Source organism: Talpa occidentalis, unplaced genomic scaffold (genome assembly GCF_014898055.3).
Source record: "Talpa occidentalis isolate TD23 unplaced genomic scaffold, MPIMG_talOcc4v2.1 talOcc4.13, whole genome shotgun sequence".
Classification (NCBI taxonomy): Eukaryota; Metazoa; Chordata; class Mammalia; order Eulipotyphla; family Talpidae; genus Talpa; species Talpa occidentalis.
This window is the reverse complement of record NW_023601322.1, coordinates 78,480,690-78,503,736: the sequence shown is the minus strand read 5'-3', so window position 1 is coordinate 78,503,736 and position 23,047 is coordinate 78,480,690. Positions and strand designations below refer to the sequence as shown.

Here is a 23,047-nt window from a genome sequence, read left to right as displayed (position 1 = left end):
TAACTCGCATGGATTAAGTTCTCTGATTCTTACCCCATCCTTCCCTACACCTATGGAAGAGCTCTTTCATCTCGGTAAATGCTCTTTTCCTTCTTTAGCTACTTAGTGCTTATTCTTCCTGCAAAGAGCAATTCAAACATCACTTTTTCACATAATCCTTCTCTGATCTATCTTCTCAGTGTAAAACCCTTTCTGTGGGGCTTCTGTGGAGGTACCTTTCTCTGGTAACATTTATCCCATCTGGAATTGTAATTCTCTATGGTTAGATTAATGCTTTCTTTTCTCGTTAGGTAGCAAGCACTTTCACTTATTTATTTTGCTTGCCACTGTATCCAAAATAGAGGCTTACTAATGAAACATCATTTTAATACGTATTTTTAAAAATAGTATTTTTCACCTAAGTATTTAGAATTTTTGTCTTTTAGAGTTCTATTGTATTTATCATAAGAAGGATAGGTGATTGTCTCCTGGAGCAACATTTCAGTTTGTAGGTTGATGTGATCCCCTCTGACAATATAGAAACCTTATTGTTACAATACTCCTTGAAATATTGGTTAAGTCACTTGGCTTCTGTTTCCTTTCATAATCGATATGACTTCATGCAAAATGATGCCGCAGTTCACATCATTCTGTCAATCCCCATCAAGGAAATATTGTTTTCCAAAATTAAAATTGTGAATCAACTCACAGGAGAATGTCGTCAAATAAACAAAGAATCATCACTTATATTACACTGCCAAGTTTGTGATAAGCTTAATTCCTCTAAATGCATTTAACTTTAATGAAGAGTAATACAATTTAATAACAACACAAAATGGAATCATTTATCTTCTCAGGCCTAGACATTGGGCAGATGTCTTTTCCTTAATACAGTCTTTCAAAATGCAAAAATTTTTCTTCCTTCTTCAAATTTGTTCTCCTCATTTCTATTTATGTGGCTTGAAGGGTGATCTATAGTACACATTTAATTAAATCACTCATCAGGCTGTAGATTTCACAATCAGAAATCTCTGGAATTTGTGTTTCCAGTTCCCAGAACAATGATATTTGCACAACCCAATAAAATTTTATAATTATTATTATATTACTCAAGATTTTTCCGTTGCAAGTGACATAAAACCAAATTCAAACTGACTTAAGCAGAAAACAGAATTTATTGGAGCACATACAGGGGAACCAAAGGTGGTTTCTGGCATTCAGGTGATGTTGATAGGGGCCTCTCTTATCTTCTGGCTTGCTTCCCTCTGTGCTGGCTTCATTCTCAGGTAATTTCTTTCCTTATATGAGGCAAGGGAATGTTCATGAAACAACACAGTAGATTATTCATTGATATAGAGTATGGCTTTCAGCTGAGTCTAAACTGACTGGGATTTGGAGTCTACTTGGGTGTTTGGCTTTTTTAATTTTTGGCTTAAGCAGAGGTTTTGTTATAATACCCTTAGGAGAGGGGCAAGTTGGTAGGCATCATTTAGTGTTGTCTCCTACATACTCCAAGAACTATTTTTTTGAGCCCTTGTGGAAAATACAGTTATAATAATCAACTTGAAATCATTTTTATGAAGAATTTCATAAATTATATTGGGAATGTAGCCCAGTTATGGTGTATTATGGGTGTGATAACTGAAATGCTGCAGGATCAACAAAACAGGAGAGCATCTCGCAGAGAAGCAATGATGAGCCTGAAACCTATGGCTTCATTTCTGAACACTCTCTAGACACTTCCAGTTGCTTGGTTCTCTGGGCAGAAAGGCAGACAAATGTGGATTATGGCAACACTAGATTTAGCCTGTTGTTTTGTGGAGGGTGTTTTTAATTAGTTTTATGTGGAGAGATTACATGACCCTAAAACCTTCCTTTGGGTGAAGGAAACAATGCACAAGACATTTTCAGAGCTATATCAGTTTAAGTGGATGTAAAATATGAAGAAGTAGGGGTTTATGTGTTGAAAAATAATTCAATTAGATAATTCAGTAAAATATGCAACTTTTGTAGAAATCCAGTGGCATTATTACAGTATGTTTTTCATTTATTGCCTAGAGGCACTCATGTGATTGCTCTGTATGAACTTGCAAAGGTTGAATCAGTATTAGAAGAACTGTTTCCAGACATGCTGCAAAAAACTGAGCAGCATCAAAATTCCTCACACTAAGAATATTCTTCCTATACTACTGTTTTCTGGCTAAAAGCATTTAAAAATTTTAAGAAGCATATATAATAGGATTGCAGGGATTTATACATTCAGATGGGTCATGTGGTCTGCAAAAGTTAACTGTAAATTGTTATCTAGGTAAAAGCCTCTTACTTGTGTTTGTACAAGCACAGATCCTAAATAAAACTGCTGCAGCAGAATGCTCATTAAAGTGGATTTAAGATTCCAAATGAAAAGCTATTGATTTTTAAAAGGGTAAACAACACTAAGCTGCCAGAATCATCTGCAGTTATTAAATTACCAATTTAGTTAGTTATTATTTTTTTTTACACTCTTGGTTGTTTATTAAGTAAACTAGGTAAGGTGTAATGTTTGAAATGAAACTGAAACATCAGCCAATAGTTATTTTCCACAGACATTTAGAAATTAATGATCTGGCTGAAAAATGGTGATGGGTTTTTGTCTCCCTCACTCAAATTCCCTGGCCCCCATAAAAATACAGTCTACTTCATATCTATGGGAAGGAAAGATTAGGAGAGGGGTCAGATGATAAATTTTTAGCCACCAGCACCTAGCCAAGAGAGCATGACTTAGTCCTATCACATTTCCCATGTATATTTATGTACTGTACCATTTGGGTATTATAATAAAAAATTTTTTATCTGTCCCTGGAGGCAAAATTGAGTTATATATTAAACGGCTATTTTCTTTGTTTTCTGCTTAGGTATGCATGTAATGTGGTAGCATAATATATATTCCACACTTGTTTCATTCCTGCAGAGAGATAATATTTTTGCAGCTGACAGAGTAAAGACATCCTGTGCTTCCAGAATAAGAGAGAACATATTGGCAGGATAAAATGCAGATGCTCTCAGTGTTTTTTCTCCTCATGGTTGTATTCAGCAGAGGTTAAGTTTCCTGGGCATATTTGCCTGTCCCTTTTGGGCATTTGGACACAGAAGTTTCCAGTAAATTAAAGATTGTAAAATATGGTTTCAAGGAAAGTAATTCAAAATGTTTTTAATAGGAAGAAAGTAAGATTCATTCCACTTCCAACCCCAAAAGATTTCTTTTTCATAACAATGTTGGAATCACAATAGCTTTCCTCCTTTTCCATAAGGTATGAATTTGAGTGTATCCATTTTTGTTCTTTAAATTTAAAAAAAAAAAATTCTTAAATGAGAAACTGTTTTAAAATTCCTTTTGCTAAAGGCTAGGAAAAACAAATGGAAATTTCTGTAACAGAGGTGGTATCCTAATCCTATCTCTGATTCATTCCTTTTTCCTGTTTCAGAAAGATGCAATCTAAGGATGTAAAAGGAATACAAAAAGATTGTTTTTGCATCACTATCAGAAACTTCTCACCCATACCATGAAGATAAGGAGTTTTAGCTGAAAAAGTTATATGTGGGAGTGAATGAAGGAGCACTTATGAACCACTATTCACATTTTGCCTGCTTATTCTGGAAAAAAAAAAAAGGATTCATTCTCTATAAAGATAAGAAAAAATTTGCCATATAACAGGATGCATATATAATGCACAGGATGTCTTTGCTCTGTCAAATGAAGTTCAAATGTATGTGTTCAGATTAAATAATGTCTACTAAAACAGACTTGCTGTTTTAGTAGTTGGGGGGGCAGTTAATATTTTTAATCAGATTTATTCAGGCTCCTATGTTAATTTTTTTTTAAACTGAAGACTTCCACAAAAAAGTAAAAGTCAAGAAGCAAAAATCTTGGAAATAAAAGAAAAGTAACTATGGGGCATTTTCCCAGAATCCAGAACATAAACTTCAAGATTTGGGAAATCAAGAGGAAAAATCAAGAGGCAAAAGAGATTAAAGCAGGAGAAGCATTATTGTTATTATAGGAGTGTCACAAGGAGGAAATAGTATGAATGGATAAAAAGCAGTGATCAAATACACGATAGAAAATAATTCCTTTGAGGTGAATGATTCAGTGTTTATAGGGAGAAGGTTTACTAAAGACTGGGATGGTATAAATGAAAAGGAATGATACTCAGGTGATATTTCATGTCCTGGATAAAGAATGAATACTAGAAACTACCAAGTAGAGGGAGAAAGTTCAGAAAAACAAACCAAAACAAGAAAGGTTGAATGACATATATTTCTGAAGAAAAAGCCAAGCTATTATCTAAATGCAAGGGCAAATGAAAAAATCTGGTTCAGGTTTGTAAGAATTCAGAAATTCCATAAATCTTGTGTGCTTTTGAAAAATATAACTCCAAATACACCTGTAAGCAAAACTAATCAAAGTAAGTAATTTCACAAAGACATATTTTAGAAAAATATAAGTGAGCTAGAAAAACTTAGATTCAAAACTCAAGACTTATAATGTGATTGTGAACTAAGTACAATTTATAACAAAAGTATTATAAAAGAAAATTTGTTATCTTTTAAAAAGCTCGCTAAAGATGTTAGTAAAGAAGAAAGGGGGAGAAAGCATAAGTAAAGTGTGATATAGCTTTTAAGTTGAACAAGGAAGGTCCTTATTTGTAAAAAGCATTCTTAAATAGAGAAACCTAATTCTTGATGGACAGTAAATTAAAACATGTTAAAAAACACTCAAGCGAAACCAATTTAAAATAGGAAATCAATTTAAAACAAGACCATTAGAAATGAAAGGATTAAAAAGTATAGAAACCATTATTTTCCCAAAGGGTATGTGTATGTGTAAAGAGGTAAGGGGGGGATGTGACAAGAAAATATTAAAAGAATCCATGAAATGAGACAGAGGGATTATAAGAAAGATATCAATAAAGTCTCTCTATTACAACTTCCAGGTGAAGATGGAGTAACTGCTGTTAGATCTACCCTTATAAAAATGAACGAAATACATGTGGTGGCTTGTTTTAGGCACTGGAAGTGTGGAGTAGAGACTAAAGACAGGAAATTCATGAGGTGAGTATTATATTCAAACTGATTTTATGTCTGGGGTGCAGTAACCTGGAGGTGGCACAGAGAGGTGGAGCACAAATGGAAAACATCAGTCCTACTGGGCTGAGGAGACAGATGGAAACAGAAGAGCTATAAAGGCAGCTGGAATTTGCAAGGTAGAAATTCAGAGACTAGTGAGTTATCCAGAGGGAGGTTCCAAAAATCTATATAAAGATTTTTTCAGATCTTTGACTAAGACCTTGTCTGTGATTTGTATGTTCAGTTTAAGATTCAGCAAAACCCCAGCGTTATGCAAGATAGCAGTTGCTGTGGAACTAATAAATGAATGGCTATATCAGAGGCCATGCAGTACAAAAAGATACTAGAGTTTTGGTTCCCACCATGGTGGGAAGACTTCACTGAGCACACCAGTTGTTCTACTGAGACCCCCGAAGGTTACTCTTTACAAATAAGGAATAAGATCATATCCTAGAATCAAGGTCAAAACCAACATAGACTTGCCTAAACACAGAATAAAAGGAAGTCTGTAGGATGAAGAGAATGAGGCACTTATGTAGCTGTTGGCTAGAACCAAATGCTTTACCTTTGAAAAGGAGACAACATAATCTAGCTGCTCTATAATGTATCAGCTATTACACGTACCATACAATAAAAAATTACTACATATGCAAAGAAGCAGGAAAATGGGTTACATAATCAAGATAAAAAAGCAGGTAATGGAATAGATTCTGACATGACTCTGATTTTGGAGTGAGGACATAATTTTAACAATGGTGATTATGAACATGTTTAAGAATTTTAAAGAAAAATGAATGAGCAGATGAGAAATACATACCATAAAACAATATTAATTAAAAATACAAAAAAAAAAGACAATTTCCCTTAATGGCTTAAGAGGAGACTGGACACTGCATAATAAAAATTCAGAGAACTTGAAGACAAATCACTAGAAAATATCAAAACAAGGAAAAAATAGATTTGAAAAAATGAACAGAGCCTCAGTATCTTATGGAGTGATATCATATGTAATTTAAATCTCAGAAGAAAACAATGGGTCAGAACTAGGTGAAAAATACTAATCTACAGATATAAGAAACTCATAAACCCAAGCAATATGTTTCCATATAGAATGGAGGGTAAAAAATATTTCTAGAACTGAAAAAAATTGTTCTTGGTAGACATTACACTAAAAGAAATACTGAAGAAAATCAGTAAGTTCAAGATAAAACTTCAAATCATTGGAAGGAATGAAGATAATTGGAAATAGTATATACATAGGTAAATATAAATGAATTTTATTTTCTTATCTTTAAATTTTCTTCAACTTATTTGATAGTTTCAAGAACAAAATAATAACAGTGTCTCGGGTATTTCTAACATGTGGAATGGTAAAATACAACAATAGCATTAAGAATCCTACTCCTGGAAGATTCTTATATTATACATATATATTAGTTAGAAGTAAGTTGTGATAAGTATATATTTACTGTAATTCCTAGAGCAATCAAAATCCCACCAATTCACACCGAGAGAGAGAGAGAGAGAGAGAGAGAGAGAGAGAGAGAGAGAGCGAGAGAGAGAGAGAGCACGCGTGCGCAAGCAACAGTGGTAATAACAAATATATATTGGCCCCAGGAGGCAGAAAAGAACAAATAAAAAGTAAACAAGAGGTAGGACAAATTAAAAACAAATTGAAAAATGGTAAAATTAGGTCTAATCATATGAACAATTATATTTAGTGTAAATGTAATAAATATTCCAAATTAAAATAAATTCCATTTTTATTTTTAATAAAAATAATAAGGGTTAGTTCATCAATAAGATGTAATTTTAAGTGTATATTTATCTAATAATTATGTCTAGCATAATTCCTGGTACATTCCTGGTACTATTATTATTGTAAAGATGAAACAACACAGGGAAACTCGTTAATTTAGTTCACTACATAAATAGATCAAAGGAGGAAAAACTCATGACACTTATATGGGCAAAAATGCATTTGCTAAAATTCAATAATCATTATTGGTTCAAAAAAGTAAACATTAAGTTTTGGCAAGGTACCAATAGAAGGAAACTTCCTGAAGATGATAAAGGTTAACATAAAATAAGAGGAAATGTCATAGCTGATGTAAAACATTAGCATGAATAGTATTCCTAAAATTACAAATAAGAGATATTTGATTCTAGCATAGGTGCTATTTAACCTTGTAACAAAGTGTCTAATTCTAACCAGTGCAGTAAGACAAAAAGAATAATATAATATATTAATACTATAAAGGAAGACAGGTATAATTATTTGCGAACAAAAGACTGCCTTTAAAATTCAAGAACAAAATTATTAGAATCAGTAAATAGTTCAGTATGAACATGAGATGTAAAATTACCACAGAGAAAAAAAAATCAGTGCTTTCTTTTATCTTGTCAACAATATGTTAAAGAATGAAACAGAAAATAAATCCATTCTTAGTAAGAATAAAAGCTATAAATTTTTTTTAAAGATTTATTTATTTATACAAGAACTGGGGTACAGGCCAGAGGCCCGGGAGGGTGAGAGGATTCACCAGAGACAGAGCGGGGAGCAGAACAGGCAGACGTATTGAAAACACTGCTGAGGGGGGCAGCGGGCACAACAGGAGAGGTCTGCCATGCCATGTAGGTATCTTTCTGGCTGGCCGGGAATTGAACCTGCACTGCAGAGGCTGCAGACAGCTTCACAGTGCTGCGCTCAACCCGCTGCACCACTGGGGAGACCAAAAAGACTATAAAATATTTAACAAACATTTAAGATTCATGTGTTGATAACTATAGGGGAAAGATAAGAGTTAATAAATGCAGATGCATAGGTCCTTCTTAAATAGTAGAACAATATTTTTGAGAAATCAGTCCTCCCAAGTTAATCTAGAAATGTAATGCAATGCTGGTCCTTATTTATGAAATTTAAGTAGTTGATTCTATAGTCCAAATAGTAGAGAAAATAGCAAGTAATAGCCGGAAAATTCTAAGAAAAAAAATGGGAGAAATTTCTCTTTCAGAAATTTAAAAAAACTTGAAAATGTAATTGTAAAAGTATAAGGTTGATGCAGGTATAGTCAGAGATACTGATGGATAGAATTTAGAAACAGGAATACCTATGCTGGGGTCCAGCATAGCAGTTAAGAACATTGCATTTTAGCCAGGTCACATATCAGCTGTATTCTAGGACAAGTTAGTGGAACTCTTCATGCCTTAGTTTCTTAAATGTACAATAGGAACCATTATATCCCTTTTATCTTATAGTTATTGTGAAGATTAAATGAGTTAATACATATAAAGCACATAGAGTGCTTAGAGTAAGGTCATAACCATGCAAACATTGGCTGTTTTTAATAATGAAGATGCCAAGCAAATCAGAAGGAAGATGATGAATTGCTTCTTAAACTAGAGTGAAGTTTAGTCATTCATTTGGAAAGAAAAACAATTGGGTTGATTAGTTATCCATTTGAAATATTATTAGAGATATACCTTATACCAAAGAAATAAACATAAAAATAATACATGAAAATATACAAAACATATTCATAAGCTTGGGGTAAAAAAATAATATATAAGATATAAAACATTAAAGTCATAAAAGGAAATAATCACATGTTTGTATTAAAAACAAAAGGAATTTTCTGTATGCTAAAGACACAATAAACATTGGCAGTCTTATAGCCTGGGAATGTATTTGTGTTATGTTAGCAAAGGATTAATATCATTGTGAATTAGTAGGAAAAAGACTTAAACACTCCATTAGAAAAATGACCAATGGAAAAAAATCAGATTATAGAAAAAAATGCAAATATTCAGTAAACTCTACAAAAACTGTCAGCCTCCTTGACAGAGAAATGTAATTTAATGTGATACACTTTTTGTCAATTTTAACTCAGATCAACAAAAATATGGCTCATTTTTGTTGATTTAGCAGTTCTACATTTAAGAATTTATTCTAAAGAATATTTCACAGGCACATGGAACTAAAGATCTATAGATGAGAATAACAACAGCAGGTTTATTTATAATAGTGAAAAATGTGAAATAGCCAAATACTGATCATTAGAAGGGACAGTTAAATAAATTATGGCAAACCATAAAATGATTAATACCACACAATTGTTAAAAAATAAAGTACATGTATTTCATATTTTTATAATAAATACATGAAAAATTTCCAAGGAAAGTGAAAAGTTTCATACACATGCATGTGTGTACATATAATATGAAAGGCAAAGGAAAAATACTGAAGCAGAAGTACTAAACTGTTAACTCTGTTTAGCTCAGAATGAGGTATGGGAGATAGAACCTCACATTTTTAACCTTTATACTTAGGTGTAGTTTTAACTTTTTACAATGAAAACTTGCTCACACATATCTTTGCATACTATAGTGCAATGAGACAGAACAGAAAAATGTTACTGAAGAAAGCTGAAAAGCACCCAGAGGCAGATTATTTTCTTGGCATATGCCCTTTACTTAGCAACTAATTCACATGACTTTAAAACTGCTACAAAGCAAGTACATGAAATGTGTAAATTCTTATAACATGGCAAACAAAATCCTGAAGCCAAACCTGACATAGTTAGCACATAACAAAGCTACAGTTCATACTCATGAGCACAGATCCAAACATTTAAAATAAAATACTCAGGAATTCAATTACTACACCTCAGTGAAGTAATTATTCCCTAAATGCAAAAGTGGCTTAGCAGTATTACAAATATTAATATTAGCACTATCAGTTATAATATATAATGGAAAAAGATGTCATTATAATTATGAAAAATAATATGCCTTGCAACAAACAACAAAAATGCCTAGGAACTACAATAAGAAAATGGTAACACATTATTTGGTGATGGAAAGTCTTAATCATATTTCTTTTTTTAAAAAAAAAAAGATTTATTTATTTATTTATACAACCACTGGGTGCAGTCAGAAGCACGGGAGGGTGAGAGAATTCACCAGAGCCAGAGTGGGGAACAGAACAGGCAGACTGATGAAATACACAGCTGAGGGGAGCAGCGAGCGCAGCAGTAGAGGTCTGCGCGCCATGTGGGACCTTTGCCCGCGGCCAGGGATCGAATCGGTGCTATAGAGGCTGCGGGCAGCTTCGCAGCCTTGCGCTCAACTGCTGAGCCACCAGGGGAGGCCCTGGAAAGTCTTAATCGTATTTCTAGAGAGAAATACACAGGTACATAAAGGTGTCAATTTTCTCTAAATTATTTATTAAACTTAATGCAATTCTAATGAAAATAGTGTAATTTGGGGGGACTTAGAAATATTCTTGTTTAAAATTTACATCTTTATTTTTGTCAGTTAGATACATACACTATAAATATGATGGGTTCTGTTAACTTACACAGCAATCAGCTTACTCTTTCCAGCTTCTGATTCCCACTTTCAAAGTCAATAATTCCCAAAGTCAATAATTTTAGTAGTTTTTACTTGTTTGCATCCATAATTTCAAACAAAAGGGTTTTTTCTTGCTACTTAAGTTTTATTTTTCTTAGTTTTAGAGATTTTCAATTCATTTCGTACAATCAAAGGTAAGATTTAGCTTTCTGACCCTATTCCAATCACCTTCTACCTCCAAAGCAAATACACACCAAATAAATGTGCACACTTATCACCTTCTCTTCACCTTGACAATAATTTTTCTGCTAACAGTATACATTGTTAAAATTAGGATTAAATGCCATTCACAGTACAGTCTCAGTATTCTATAATTTCCTTTCATATGCATTTTGCTTAACACTTGTCTGTGTTTCAGTTTGCTTTGTTATTGAGAAGATGACAGAATCCCCATGCCTGTGAGCAAGTGGGTGAGTGAGTGAGTGAACAAGAAAGAGAGAAGGGAACAATTAACAAAGACAGAAGAAAAGACATGAAAGAAAGAACCTCAATTCAGTGAAACTCTCAAGAATTCAAGTTTTTCTAAGAATTCTGGTTTTTCTTGAAAATATATACTACTAAGCTATAGAAAAGAAGATTAAATCCTGCCATTTGCAACTTGGATGAATCTAGATGGTATTATGCTTGGTCAAAGAAGTCAGATGGAAAAAGAAAAATACCGTATGATTTTAGTCATATGTGATTTATAGAGAAACCAAACAAATGAGTAAACTAAGTAAAAAAAATGAATACTTCAACATCACTTGTAATCAGGGAAATGCAAATCAAAATTACAATGAGATACCATCTTACACAAGTGATAATGGCACATATTAAAAAAACTAGCAACAACAAATGTTGGCGAGGATGTGGAGAAAAAGGAACTCTCCTGCACTGCTGGTGGGAGTGCAAACTGGTCCAACCTCTATGGAAAGCTGTGTGAAGATTCCTCAACCTACTGAAGATAGAGCTTCCATATGATCCATCAATTCCACTCGTAGGTATTTACCCAAAGGACACAGAAACATTAATTCCAAAGAACACCTGCACCCCTGTATTTATAGCAGCACTATTTACAATAGCTAAGGTTTGGAAACAACCCAAATACCCAAAAATAGATGACAGGATCAAGAAGATGTGGTACATATACACAATGGAATATTACTCAGCAATCAAAATAGGTAAACTCATGGGGCCTCCCCGGTGGCACAGCGGTTGAGCGCTGGGCTGTGAAGCTTCCCGCAGCCTCTGCAGCCCCGGTTCGATCCCCAGCCACCGGCGAGGGTCCCACATGGCGCGCAGACCTCTCCTGCTGCCCGCTGCTCCCCTCAGCAGTGTATTTTGTCAGTCTGCCTGTTCTGCTTTCCGCTCTGGCTCTGGTGAATTCTCTCATCCTCTCGCGCTTCTGACTGTACCCCAGTGCTTGTTTAAATAAATAAATAAATCTAAAAAAAAAAAGATAAACTCATGCAATTTACAGCAACATAGATGAAGCTGGAAGGGATCATGCTCAGTGAAATAAGCCAGAAAGAAAAAGAAAAATACCGGATGGTCTCACTCATAGCAGGAATCTAGAAAACCTAAATAAGGGACCAGGAAAAAGAATAACTATAAGAATGAAAAAAATCAAAATCAGGGCCTCCCCGGTGGCGCAGCAGTTGAGCGCTGGGTTGCGAAGTTACCCGCAGCCTCTGCAGTGCCAGGCTGCAGTGCCGGTTCGATCCCCAGCTGCTCCCTGGCCACCGGAGGAGGGTCCCACATGGCGCGCAGACCTCTCCTGCCACCCGCTGCTCCCCTCAGCAGTGTACTTCGGTCCTTCTGCCTGCTGTGCTCCCGGCTCTGGCTCTGGTGAATCCGTTCACCCTCCCGGCTTCTGATTGTACCCAGTGCATGTATAAATAAATAAATAAATCTTAAAAAAAAAAAAAAATCAAAATCAACAAACAACTATGAACCAGAGACACACTATGGGGAGGGTGGGGAAAGGTGGGATTGGGGTCAAAATAAGGGGGTGGCAATTGTATGGGGAATATAAAAATAAAAATTAAAAAAATGAACATTTAAGTTGTAAGACTAAAATTAGTGGTTACCAGAAGGAAATTGGAAAGAGGGTAGGTGAGTCAAGTAAACTGTATTGTGAAAGATAGAATATGACTTCTAGTGGGTGAATTTAACATAATATATGCAGATGTTGATTTATAATGATGCACACCTGAATTATATATAATGTTATAATGTAACGTTATTGCAATAAAAATATTGTAAAAATTTGGAAGTGCTCACAAGGAGTCAAAATATTTAATTTATTGAAAAATTAAGATCTGTTTCTATTACTTCAGTTACATTTTCTATCAAATCCCACTAAAGACTCTCTTTAGAGTGAAATATAAAGAAGGAAATATTTTCTGCAAGTCCATGGGTTAAAATTTTTTTTAAATACAAAGGTAATAATAGAAATCAGATCCATCAATTTAATATTTCACTTTACTTTTCCATTATGTCAGTACTACTGCTTTGCATAGGAAATTCATAGGAATTTGCAACTTCCCAACTTTTGCATAGGAAAAGTTGGGAAATAACCTGTTGTATCCAGCAAACAAAATATTAGCTTTCAGGAGGGACTGGGGTAAGGTGCTACCTCTTTGGTGTCTAGAAGCAGGCAGAAATCTACCTTTATTCAAAGATCCTAAACCTGTCTAGAATCATTTTATCACCCTCAACTCTTAAGTCAGAATCTCAAGGGGAAGATGAATAATCACAGATAAGGAGCTAAAGTGAATATTTAAGCTCAGGTGCCTTTGTTAGAGATTTCCAAATATGACTCTGAAGATATTGAGATAACTTGGCAATGGTTTTACAATTATATTTTATAATAAACCATAGTGCACCAATATGTATAGACTGAACTGTTTAAATATCTGGGAGACTTTAACATTTCTGCTTAAGAGCTTAGTTAAAGGAAAAACAATAATGGAAAGTAAGCTGCAGGATTGCTTTTCTCGAATTCTAACTTTAGTGTAAACATATTTCTAATCCTCTGTGCCAGGAATATTTTCTTGAAAATGAATATGAATTATATAATATGATTACCTTTATTAATGCCAGGATTTAGATGAGCATAAACATACTTCCTGCATTTTACTGTGTCAAATTTTAGCCTGGATAATCCTGTAAAAGATTAGCTAATTATATCCTTCTGATTATCAAGTGACTTGACTTAAATCCAGTATGATCATAAAAGGTAAATAAATCTTCAGTGTCAATAGAGGAGGGTCTACACGTGGTTACATTTCAGAAGGCAAAAGAAACTGTACGATATTAAATCCCCATATTACACTGATGACAGAAACCAAAAAAGAACAGATTGTGAGAATTGTAACAATATAAACTCAAAGTTATCACTTTGGGTCCACATAACCCAAAGACAAATATTGTTCTCTAAACTCTTATGAAACTAGAGGTTCACTTATGAAGCTATGCATCACCAATTGTGTGAAATGCTCCTCTCCATTTTTACTTTCCAGATGACCTAGCATTACATATGGATATAAATGGAGACCTTTTTAATGAGCAATAGAAAAGAAAAACAGTGTGAAAAACTCAAGGGTGTGCTATTAGAATAATTCTCAGGGGAAATTAAAAAAGGGAACTAGTCTATTCAGAGTGTCTCTCACTTGCAGGATATACTATCTCATTTAGTTCTCATGACATGTCTAACAAGAAGGTGTTATTATCTCTACATGTGGAAACTGAATGAGAGATGTAACAGAATCTGGTTTGTCTCGTTACAAATTCCATGCTCTCTTGGTTGTTATATTTTGAAAGGAAGGAACACAATTTAAATAATCATAGAGAAAACAAGGAATTTATTGGCTCATAAACTGAAAAGTGTAGACATGATCCTCCTCAGTCAGTATCATCTGTGGCAGGCATGGTTGGATCCAGGACAAGTGAAATTCTTTCTCTGCATTTCTCAGTTCTACTTTTCTCTCTTTTGTTCTCAGTATTAAGCAGCTCTCTGGAGCACCAGCTTCAATCCTTATAGCTTCAGTCCTATGAAAAAGAGATCCTCTTTCTAAGCTGAACTATAAGTCCCAATATTGAATATCATTATCTTGGTTTGGTCTATGTAATCTTAATCATACACTATAGGTAATTTGAAAGAAATGTGAACATGCAAGACCAGCTATTTCAAGAAATGAGTGTTCTAACTCCTTAAGTATATATGTAAAGGATACAGATATCAACTTTAGAATAGTTCAGAATAATTGCACTCTTTTGAATTATTTTTGCATATGAATTATGGATATAATCAGATAATAATTGGTTCTGATCAGGAACATTATTTTTAAATTTTTTTTATATGTATATTTTGTGTCATTCTTCCTTTTTGTACAATGCATGCTTTTCTCCTGTAAAATTCCCACCACCAGTTTCCCCATGCACCATCACCATAGTCCCTTGTGTTCTTCCACCCCCTGTTTTGATCCCTCTCCCTCCTTCTCCCCTGCAGAGTGTCTCTGATTAATAGTTGCCTGTTAATTTTGTTTTTTAATTTATTATAATTTTTTTTGATCAGGAATATTCTTCATGTAAATCTATGGCCTTTACTTCTCTGTCATTAAGTAAGTCTTAAGCACTCTATAAGGTCAAACATACACCTTCTTTTGAAGCTGTTTGTTTACATATTGTACATAATGGTTTAAAAACATATTCAAGGGACTCCCTTGTGGCACAGGCAATTGAATGCAGTGCTGTGAAGCTGTCTGCAGCCTCTGCAGTGCGGGTTTGATGCCAGCAGGCCAGGGAGATACCTACATGGCATGGCAGACCTTTCCTGTCTTGCCTGCTGCTTCCCTCAGCAGTGTTTTCAGTCCATCTGCCTATTCTGCTCCCCACTCTGTCTCTGGTGAATCCTCTCACCCTCCCCCACATCTGGCCTGTACCCCTGTTCTTGTATGTATATAATAAATAAATCTCAAATATATATATATATATATATATATATATTTGAAAGAGAGCAAGGCCAACATTTATTAATTACCTGTTATGCGCAGGGAAAATGTAGGCACTTTATATACACTTTTATGTTCCACAAATTGTTCATTTGCTACATGTAGCTATTTAAATTATAAACTTAATTAAATTAAAATAGTAGCTGTTCAAGTGCTGACTAGCCATGTGACTAGTGGTAACTATAACAAATGGCATATACGTGAACATTTTCACCATTGCAGAAAGTTCAACTGGACAGCACTGAATGTCTAGATATTAGATGATGTTACTGAATTATTGTCAATTTTGTTAAGTGTGATAAAGCTAATTTGGCTTTGTAAGAGTATATTCCAACTTTCTGGAAATCAGTGTTGAAAATTTAGAAGTGAACTATCTCCATGTGTTTCATTTAATGTGGAATCAATATGGCTAACAACACAGAGAGAGATGAAGCAACTATGGTACAACATAAATAATTGTTCAATCTGGGCAACGTATACTAATTAGTGTTTCTAATTTTGATATATTTTGATTAAGACTTCTAAAATGAAAATAGATTGAAAAATCTACCTTTTGTAAAAAGGTTTTTGCTTTGGTGTCACACTTAGAAAATGTTTCGTTTCTTTTTTAAAAAAGATTTATTTATGCATACAAGAATGGGGGTACAGGCCAGATGTGCAGGAGGGTGAGAGGATTCACCAGAGACAGAGCGGGGAACAGAACAGGCAGACTGACTGAAATACACTGCTGAGGGGAGCAGCGGGCAAGACAGGAGAGGTCTATCAAGCCATGTGGGATTCTTGTTGGCCTGCAGGGATCTAATCTGTGCTGCAGAGGCTGTGGACAGCTTCACAGCACTACACACAGCTTCACAGCGCTGCGCTCAACCGCCTGCGCTATCAGGGGAGACCCAGAAAATGTTTTCTTAAACAAGAGTCTTAAAAATAGTCCCTGAGATTATCTTCTAATATCTTAATGGGTCATTTCTTTTAACACAATTTTACATATCTGAAATTTGTTTTGAGGTAATATATAAGATAATGATTACCTTTTTTTTTTTTTTTGGTAGTTGGATGGTAATGTTTACTGTTTGCTTGTCTACGTTCATTCTCTTTTTTTTTTTCTCTAGAAAAAGTCCCTCGTTTTCATTTGGGATCCACATACTTTTTATGTTATAATCATGTATTTTGGGTAGTACAGAAACAGAACATTATAAGCCTGATTTTCTTTAATTTACTATTGGCTATAAAATAACTGGGACAGAAACCATCGTCCTTGTTGGTAATTTAATAGAAAAATTTAAGGAAATTTAATTTTAATTATAGGGGTTTATTGAGACAAGCCCTACACTAGCCATTGCATACTATTAAATAGGTAAGGGAAAAGTTTAGAGATTATTAACATACTTGTAACCATAAAATGAATGTTAAAACTTGTGTATTTATCATGACTTTCATCGACATGTGGAGTTGCTATGTCTCTTTCCTAAAAAGAGTGTTTCGGTAATGGAGAGACTTCCTGTGTCATTTAATTTAGTAGAACTTCCCAAATGGTAGGTGAGCTGCCCAATGGTAGGTGAGCTGGCCAAGCAGGTCTAGAGCCAGAGTCCTTGCCAACTGGTCCAAATCTCTTGTTTATGCCAGAATTTTATATAAACCTAACTGTCTTCTCCTTAATATAGTATGAAAAAAGCTCCCAAAACACTGTCTTTTGGTAAAACAATATTTTATTTTAATGTGAACGATATTCTGAATGTGAAAGATCCAAAATGAATTAATGCACAAAAGTATAAGGAAAGACTCTTTCAGGGTACTTGTCCTTTACTTGTATGAACACATTATGGGCTTATCTCCGGGATATAATATTAATATTCCAGAGAGCAAAGTTAGGTAAATAATAAAGCAAGCTGATAATAATTCCCTCAGTTTTCAGAAAAGTTAAAGGCTTTATTAATTAATTCTTTATCTGCATCTCCTTCTCCCTTTCTTTACTTTTGTACTGAGAGTAAGATAATTATTATAATCTGAGAGATAAGACTGAATCTACTGAGAGCTGTATTTATGCAACTCTGTGGTTGGGCCAATGGCTTAAAGATATTCATGTTCAGAAGCCTGATCTTAAAACAATTTTCTACTTAGAAAAGATAATTTCCAAGTAGAAAATTAAAACCTCTATGTTATGAAAGTTCTACTTAAAATATATTCACTGTTATTGAGAAATTACTATGCATGAGGATACTTCTTGGTGCTTCATATATATCAGTAAATCAGACAAAGATCCTGTCCTTAAGAAGCTTTTATTCTGGGGCCTCCCTAGTGGCACAAGGGATTAAGCACCGCACTATGAAGCAATCCACAGCCTATGAGGCAATTCTGCAGGACGAGTTCCATCCCCAGCTGGCCAGGGAGCAACCCACATGTGAAGCAGACCTCTCCTGTCTCGCCCGCTGCTCCCCTCAGCAGTGTATTTCAGTCATTCTGCCTGTTCTGTTCCCCACTCTGTCTCTGGTGAGTCCTCTCACCCCCCGCATCTCTGGCCTGTACCCCAGCTCTTGTACGAATAAGTAAATAAATCTTTTTTTAAAAAGAAGCTTTTATTCTGATGGGGAAAGGGATATCAACCAATAAACATAATGCATAAGTAAATTATATTTGATATTAGAAGGCGAAAAGCATATCAAATATGTCTTGCCATTCTTTCTGACCTCTAAAGTTTCTCTTGAAAAATCTGCTGATAGGGCCTCCCTGGTGGCACAGGCGGTTGAGCGCAGCACTGTGAAGCTGTCCACAGCCTCTGCAGTGTGGGTTCAATTCCGGGCCGGGCAGGGAGAATCCCACATGGCGCGGCAGACCTCTCTTATCTCACCTGATGCTCCCCTCAGCAGTGTCTTCGGCCCATCTGCCTGTTCTACTCCCCACTCTGTCTCTGGTGAATCCTCTCACCCTCCTGCACCTCTGGCCTATACCCGAGTTCTTGTATAAATAAGTAAATCTTTAAAAAAAATCTGCTGATAGCTGTATGGAGTTTTGCCTTGTGTATGAGAAGCTGCTTTCCTTTTGTTGCTTTGAAGATTTGATCTTTAACTTTTGCCATTTTAATTATAATGTGCCTTGAAGTGAATCTCTTTGAGTTCCTCTTATTTAGGTCTCTGGGCTCATGTAACTGGACTTCTCTCTCCTTCATATTAGGGAAGTTTTCCAACATTATTTCCTCAAATAATTTTTCTGGCCCCTTTTCTCCTTCTAGAACTCCTAAATAATGTGGATACTATTCCTCTTAGTGTTGTTCTAGAGCTCCCTAAAGTATCTGTACTTTCTTAAATTCACTTTTCATTTTGTTGTTCTGTCTGGGTGAGTTCTATTATTTTATCTTCCAGCTCACTTATCTGCTCCTCTCCTTCATTCTGTCTGCTGTTGGATCCCTATATTGTTTTCTTCAGTTTTATCATTACATTTTTCAGCTTCATAAGTTCTATTTGGATCTTTCTTAAATTTCCTAGTTCATCCATTCATTTCCACTGAGCTAATTCATAGTCATTACTTTTAATTTTCAGATAGCTTGCTTATATTTCTTCCTTTTTTTTTTTTAAAGATTTATTTATTTTTATACAAGAGCTGGGGTACAGGCCAGAGGCTCAGGAGAGTGAGAGAATTCCCCAGAGACAGAGCGAGGAGCAGAACAGGCAGACTGATGAAACACATTGCTGAGGGGAGCAGAGAGCGCAACAGGAGAGGCCCGCCAAGCCACGTGGGAATCTCCCTGGTTGTCCGGGAATCGAACCTGTGCTGCCGTGGCTGCGGACAGCTCCACAGTGCTGCACTCAACCCGCTGTGCCAACAGGAAGGCCCTATTTCTTTTCTTTTTTTTAAAAGAATTTTTTTTAGATTTATTTATTCATGCATACAAGAACTGGGGTACAGGCCAGATGCACGGGAGGGTGAGAGGATTCACCAGAGACAGAGTGGGGAACAGAACAGGCAGACTGACTGAAATACACTGCTGAGGGGAGCAGCGGGCAAGACAGGAGAGGTCTGCCTCGCCATGTGAGTATCTCCCCACCGGGCTGGGATCGAATCCACACTGCAGAGGCTGCAGACAGCCTCACAACACTGTGCTCAACTGCTTGCACCACCAGGGAGGTCCCTATATTTATTTACAGACTTTTTTAGTTTAGTTTAGTTTTGTTCTTTCATTTGGGGCAGTTCCTGTTTCCCCATTTTGTCTGGATCTCTCTGCTTGTTCCTGTATATTAGCCAACTCTACTACCTCTTCTGGTCTTGTAGGAATGGCCTTGTGCAGGTGCTATGCTGTGACATCGAGGAACACAGTCCTCCATAGCCACCTGAGCTAGGTACTGCAGGTGCATCCCCTCTATGTCAGTGTGACACAATATATGTGGTTATTGGCCAGACCTGGCCATGTGCAGTGGAGTCATGCAATTGTAGTGAATGGCCCATGCCAGTTGCAGTATGCTGCGATTGTGCAGTAGATAAGTGGAGCTGTAATATGGCTCAGCCACACGTTCACGGCCTGCGGGATGTGGGAATGACCTGCGGTACTTTGGGGTGCTAGGCTGTAGCCTGCTGCTTTTGTTGTTCCAGGCTGTGAGACATAGTAGTTCCAGATTCCAGGCAGTGACTCTCAATTACATCATCGTGTGGGTAGAGCTCTCAGCAGGACTTACCCACAGTCTTTGATAACCTGTAGAGAAGGTACTAAGAAGGTACTCATGGTGCTGAAATTAGCAATGTTGCATGAAGTTGCCAAGATGCATTTCCAACTTTGGAATTGTCCTCAAAGCTTCCTACCTCTGAGGCAGATGCCATAGAATGGTTTATGTTTTTCCTTCCCTTATTTTCAAGCATTTTTCAGACTTGTATTACTCTACTGGGTTACTGGGTGAGTGAGAATGTGTGAATTTCCTTAAGGATGGGTTTTCCATTCTTTGTAGTTCTTCAACTCTCCTGGGTGTTTTTCTGGTAATCCTTCATGTGAGTACTTTAGATCGTTGTCTCTGCTGTGCTAAATCAAAAGGTTGGGGTGCCTAATGTGAGGCATCACCCTCCCCTACTCTCTGGGGGAAAAGTTCCACATTTTGGAATTCTTCCCAACTAAGACTGTGTAGACCCAGTGGGGGCGATGTCTTTCTAAGCAAGATCTTACATCTTTCTTTCTTACCTTATCGGTGCTGTCCTTTTATTCTTTACTGTGGGGTCTCTGTTAGTCTGTTTTTTAGGTCATCTTCCTTGTAAATTATACTATATGTAGTGGTAGACTTATTGTGTCTTTAAGAGGAGGTGATTAAGGTTATCCTACACTGCTGTCTTGAAGCAAGCCCCTACCCATTTACTTTTAATCTCTGCTGTCATTATATTTAAAGTCAGTTTCTTGTAGACAACATGTAGCAGGGCCATGTATTTTGATCAACTGTGACATTCTGTCTTTTAAGTAGTGCATTTAGATCATTCACATTCAGAGTAATTATTGATGTCATCAGATTGATATTTACCATATTCATTACTGTTTTTTATTTGTTGTCCTTTTTTGTTCTTTCTTTTGTCTTTCACTCTTTTTTATATTTCTTGTGGTTTTAATGGAGCATTTTAGATGATTCAATTTTCTCTCCTTTCATAGTGTGTTATTTTTTTTCCCCTGGTTTTTACTTATTTTTAAGTGGGAGAAACAATACTTTTGAATAATGAAAGCAATAATCTTGTTGAGAGGCGGGGATAAATGATGCAGGAAGGAGAGGGGAAAGATAGTCATTTTGGAAACCCAAGGGGGTATATTTAGTTCATAAAGGAAGAACTTTTCCTTAGGTGAGAGTACAACCAGGTCATTTACAGTTTCAGGAAACAAGGCAAAGCAACTGACCAAAAATGAAGGTAGGTGTCTAGAGGTAGTTGCAGAAGCTTTGGAGATTCTCCCCAAACTATTTCAATTTCTCACTGAAATAGCAAAATGAGAAGTAGAATGAGAGATGAGATATTGGATATTTTAGAAGAGAGGTCACCATCTGAAAGGATGGAAGTGTAAATGAGCTAATGAGATAGTGTTGGTTTGCTGGGCACTACCAAGGTTCTGTTGGTTAGTGGTCATGAATTTAGGGCAATATCCACTAATGCTTGTATTTTTATTTTTCTCAAGCTTATTCAGTTATACCAACAACACCAAGGAGTACAAGGAGAGTTCGATTGAACCACTGTTGGAGTTTTGACAAGTGAGTAAAATGAAACAAAAAGGGGGTAAAGGCATTGATCTGTGTTAGAAAGAATGTAAGGGCTTGAAGAGTTGAGCGATATAAAAAGGTAACTGGATCTATGGATTTGGATACTAGTGTGTTTAAAGAATTGTTGGCATTGGTAGTCCAGACTGAGTGAATGAGAGAGTTGGATAAATAGTTATAGAAGAATGAGATTCTTGAAATTATGGACAAGTTGCAATTATAGATGATGACAAATCTAGGGTGTAACAACGGAGGGAGTGGTTGAGGTAGGGTAGAGGACAATATTATTACAGAGAAGATCCTGGGTCTAAGAACCCAGGATTAGAAAAGTCATCTACAAGAGATGCTAAAATGCTCAAAAGCTCTCAGAAATAGTGTTGGAGTGACACTGAAACACTTTTCCACCCATACTGATTTTCTACTGGGTCATTCCCAACATGATACAAATTCATAGTAATTCCTCCCACCTCAGAACTCCCCTTTGTTCTTATATCCATTAATGACTACTATCTCATTTTTCTGTTGTGGTTTAGTGCAAAATTTTATAGTGTTGTCAATATTCTGTGTCAAATACTTCTCTTCCCATTCTATCTTTGTTTCAAAATAGACTTTCAATCCTCTACTCCATGGTAGAAAGAAACTCTAGACATAGCATCTACAAAGTCAACCAACCCAGAAACACTGACTATGTAATACCTGCACAATAGAATTGATCTGATTCAGGAGGGTGCTATCGACAAATAATTTCGTTGAACCATATCTGCTTTTCCCCTCTGCTTAGTCAAAGGCTTGTTTTCACCATTTCTACTATTTTCATAATAAAAATGGGAATAATTTACTAGTTTTTACTTTTAATATCATAAGGCATATTTAGATAAAAGAATTTATATAAGATTACTATACAACCTTAAAACAATATGCTACTTTTCTTTCACAAATAATTGACTAAGTAATTGTGGCAACTGAGAACAAATGATTATTCACTGTAATATGAATACATAGAAAAAAATTAACACTTTCTTTTGTTTTAGGTATGAGAAATTATTTTAAGAATCAGGAGGGGAATTAATGTGATTAACATAGTTCACAGCTTTAAATTTTCACTGGCCCAAGTAATTCTGCATGATGATTCAGATGTGCCTATCCTGTGTCAGTACCTTTTAGTGTGTCCATTCATCAGAGATGAAATTACACACATGGTATAAAAAGAGGTTCCTTGTCACAATTTTGTGATGGTAGTTCAGCTTCACATTAAGTGATTACTCAGGTGAGGCCAATTTTTGCCTCATTTTTGTTCACTTGTCTGTTTCTTGACAGCATTTCTCCACTGCCCTTAATCAAACTATGTTC

The 23,047-nt window shown here is 35.7% G+C and overlaps 1 protein-coding gene across 9 annotated transcripts in view; it reads left to right on the top strand.

Moving 5' to 3' along the window:
• The window catches only part of MEGF10 (multiple EGF like domains 10), a 340,065-nt gene that overhangs the window by 145,515 nt on the left and 171,503 nt on the right, over positions 1-23,047 (top strand). For 4 of the 9 annotated variants that reach the window (XM_054694465.1, XM_054694466.1, XM_054694467.1 and 1 more), the window contains 2 exons: positions 4,953-5,070; positions 21,619-21,691. The exons of 1 other annotated variant lie outside the window; for it this stretch is intronic. The gene's annotated coding sequence lies outside the window, so the exon portion shown is untranslated. Of the gene's footprint in view, positions 1-3,859; positions 4,097-4,952; positions 5,071-10,855; positions 11,474-21,618; positions 21,692-23,047 lie in introns of those variants that run through there. 4 more of the 9 variants (XM_054694471.1, XM_054694472.1, XM_054694470.1 and 1 more) reach the window with 3 other exon arrangements.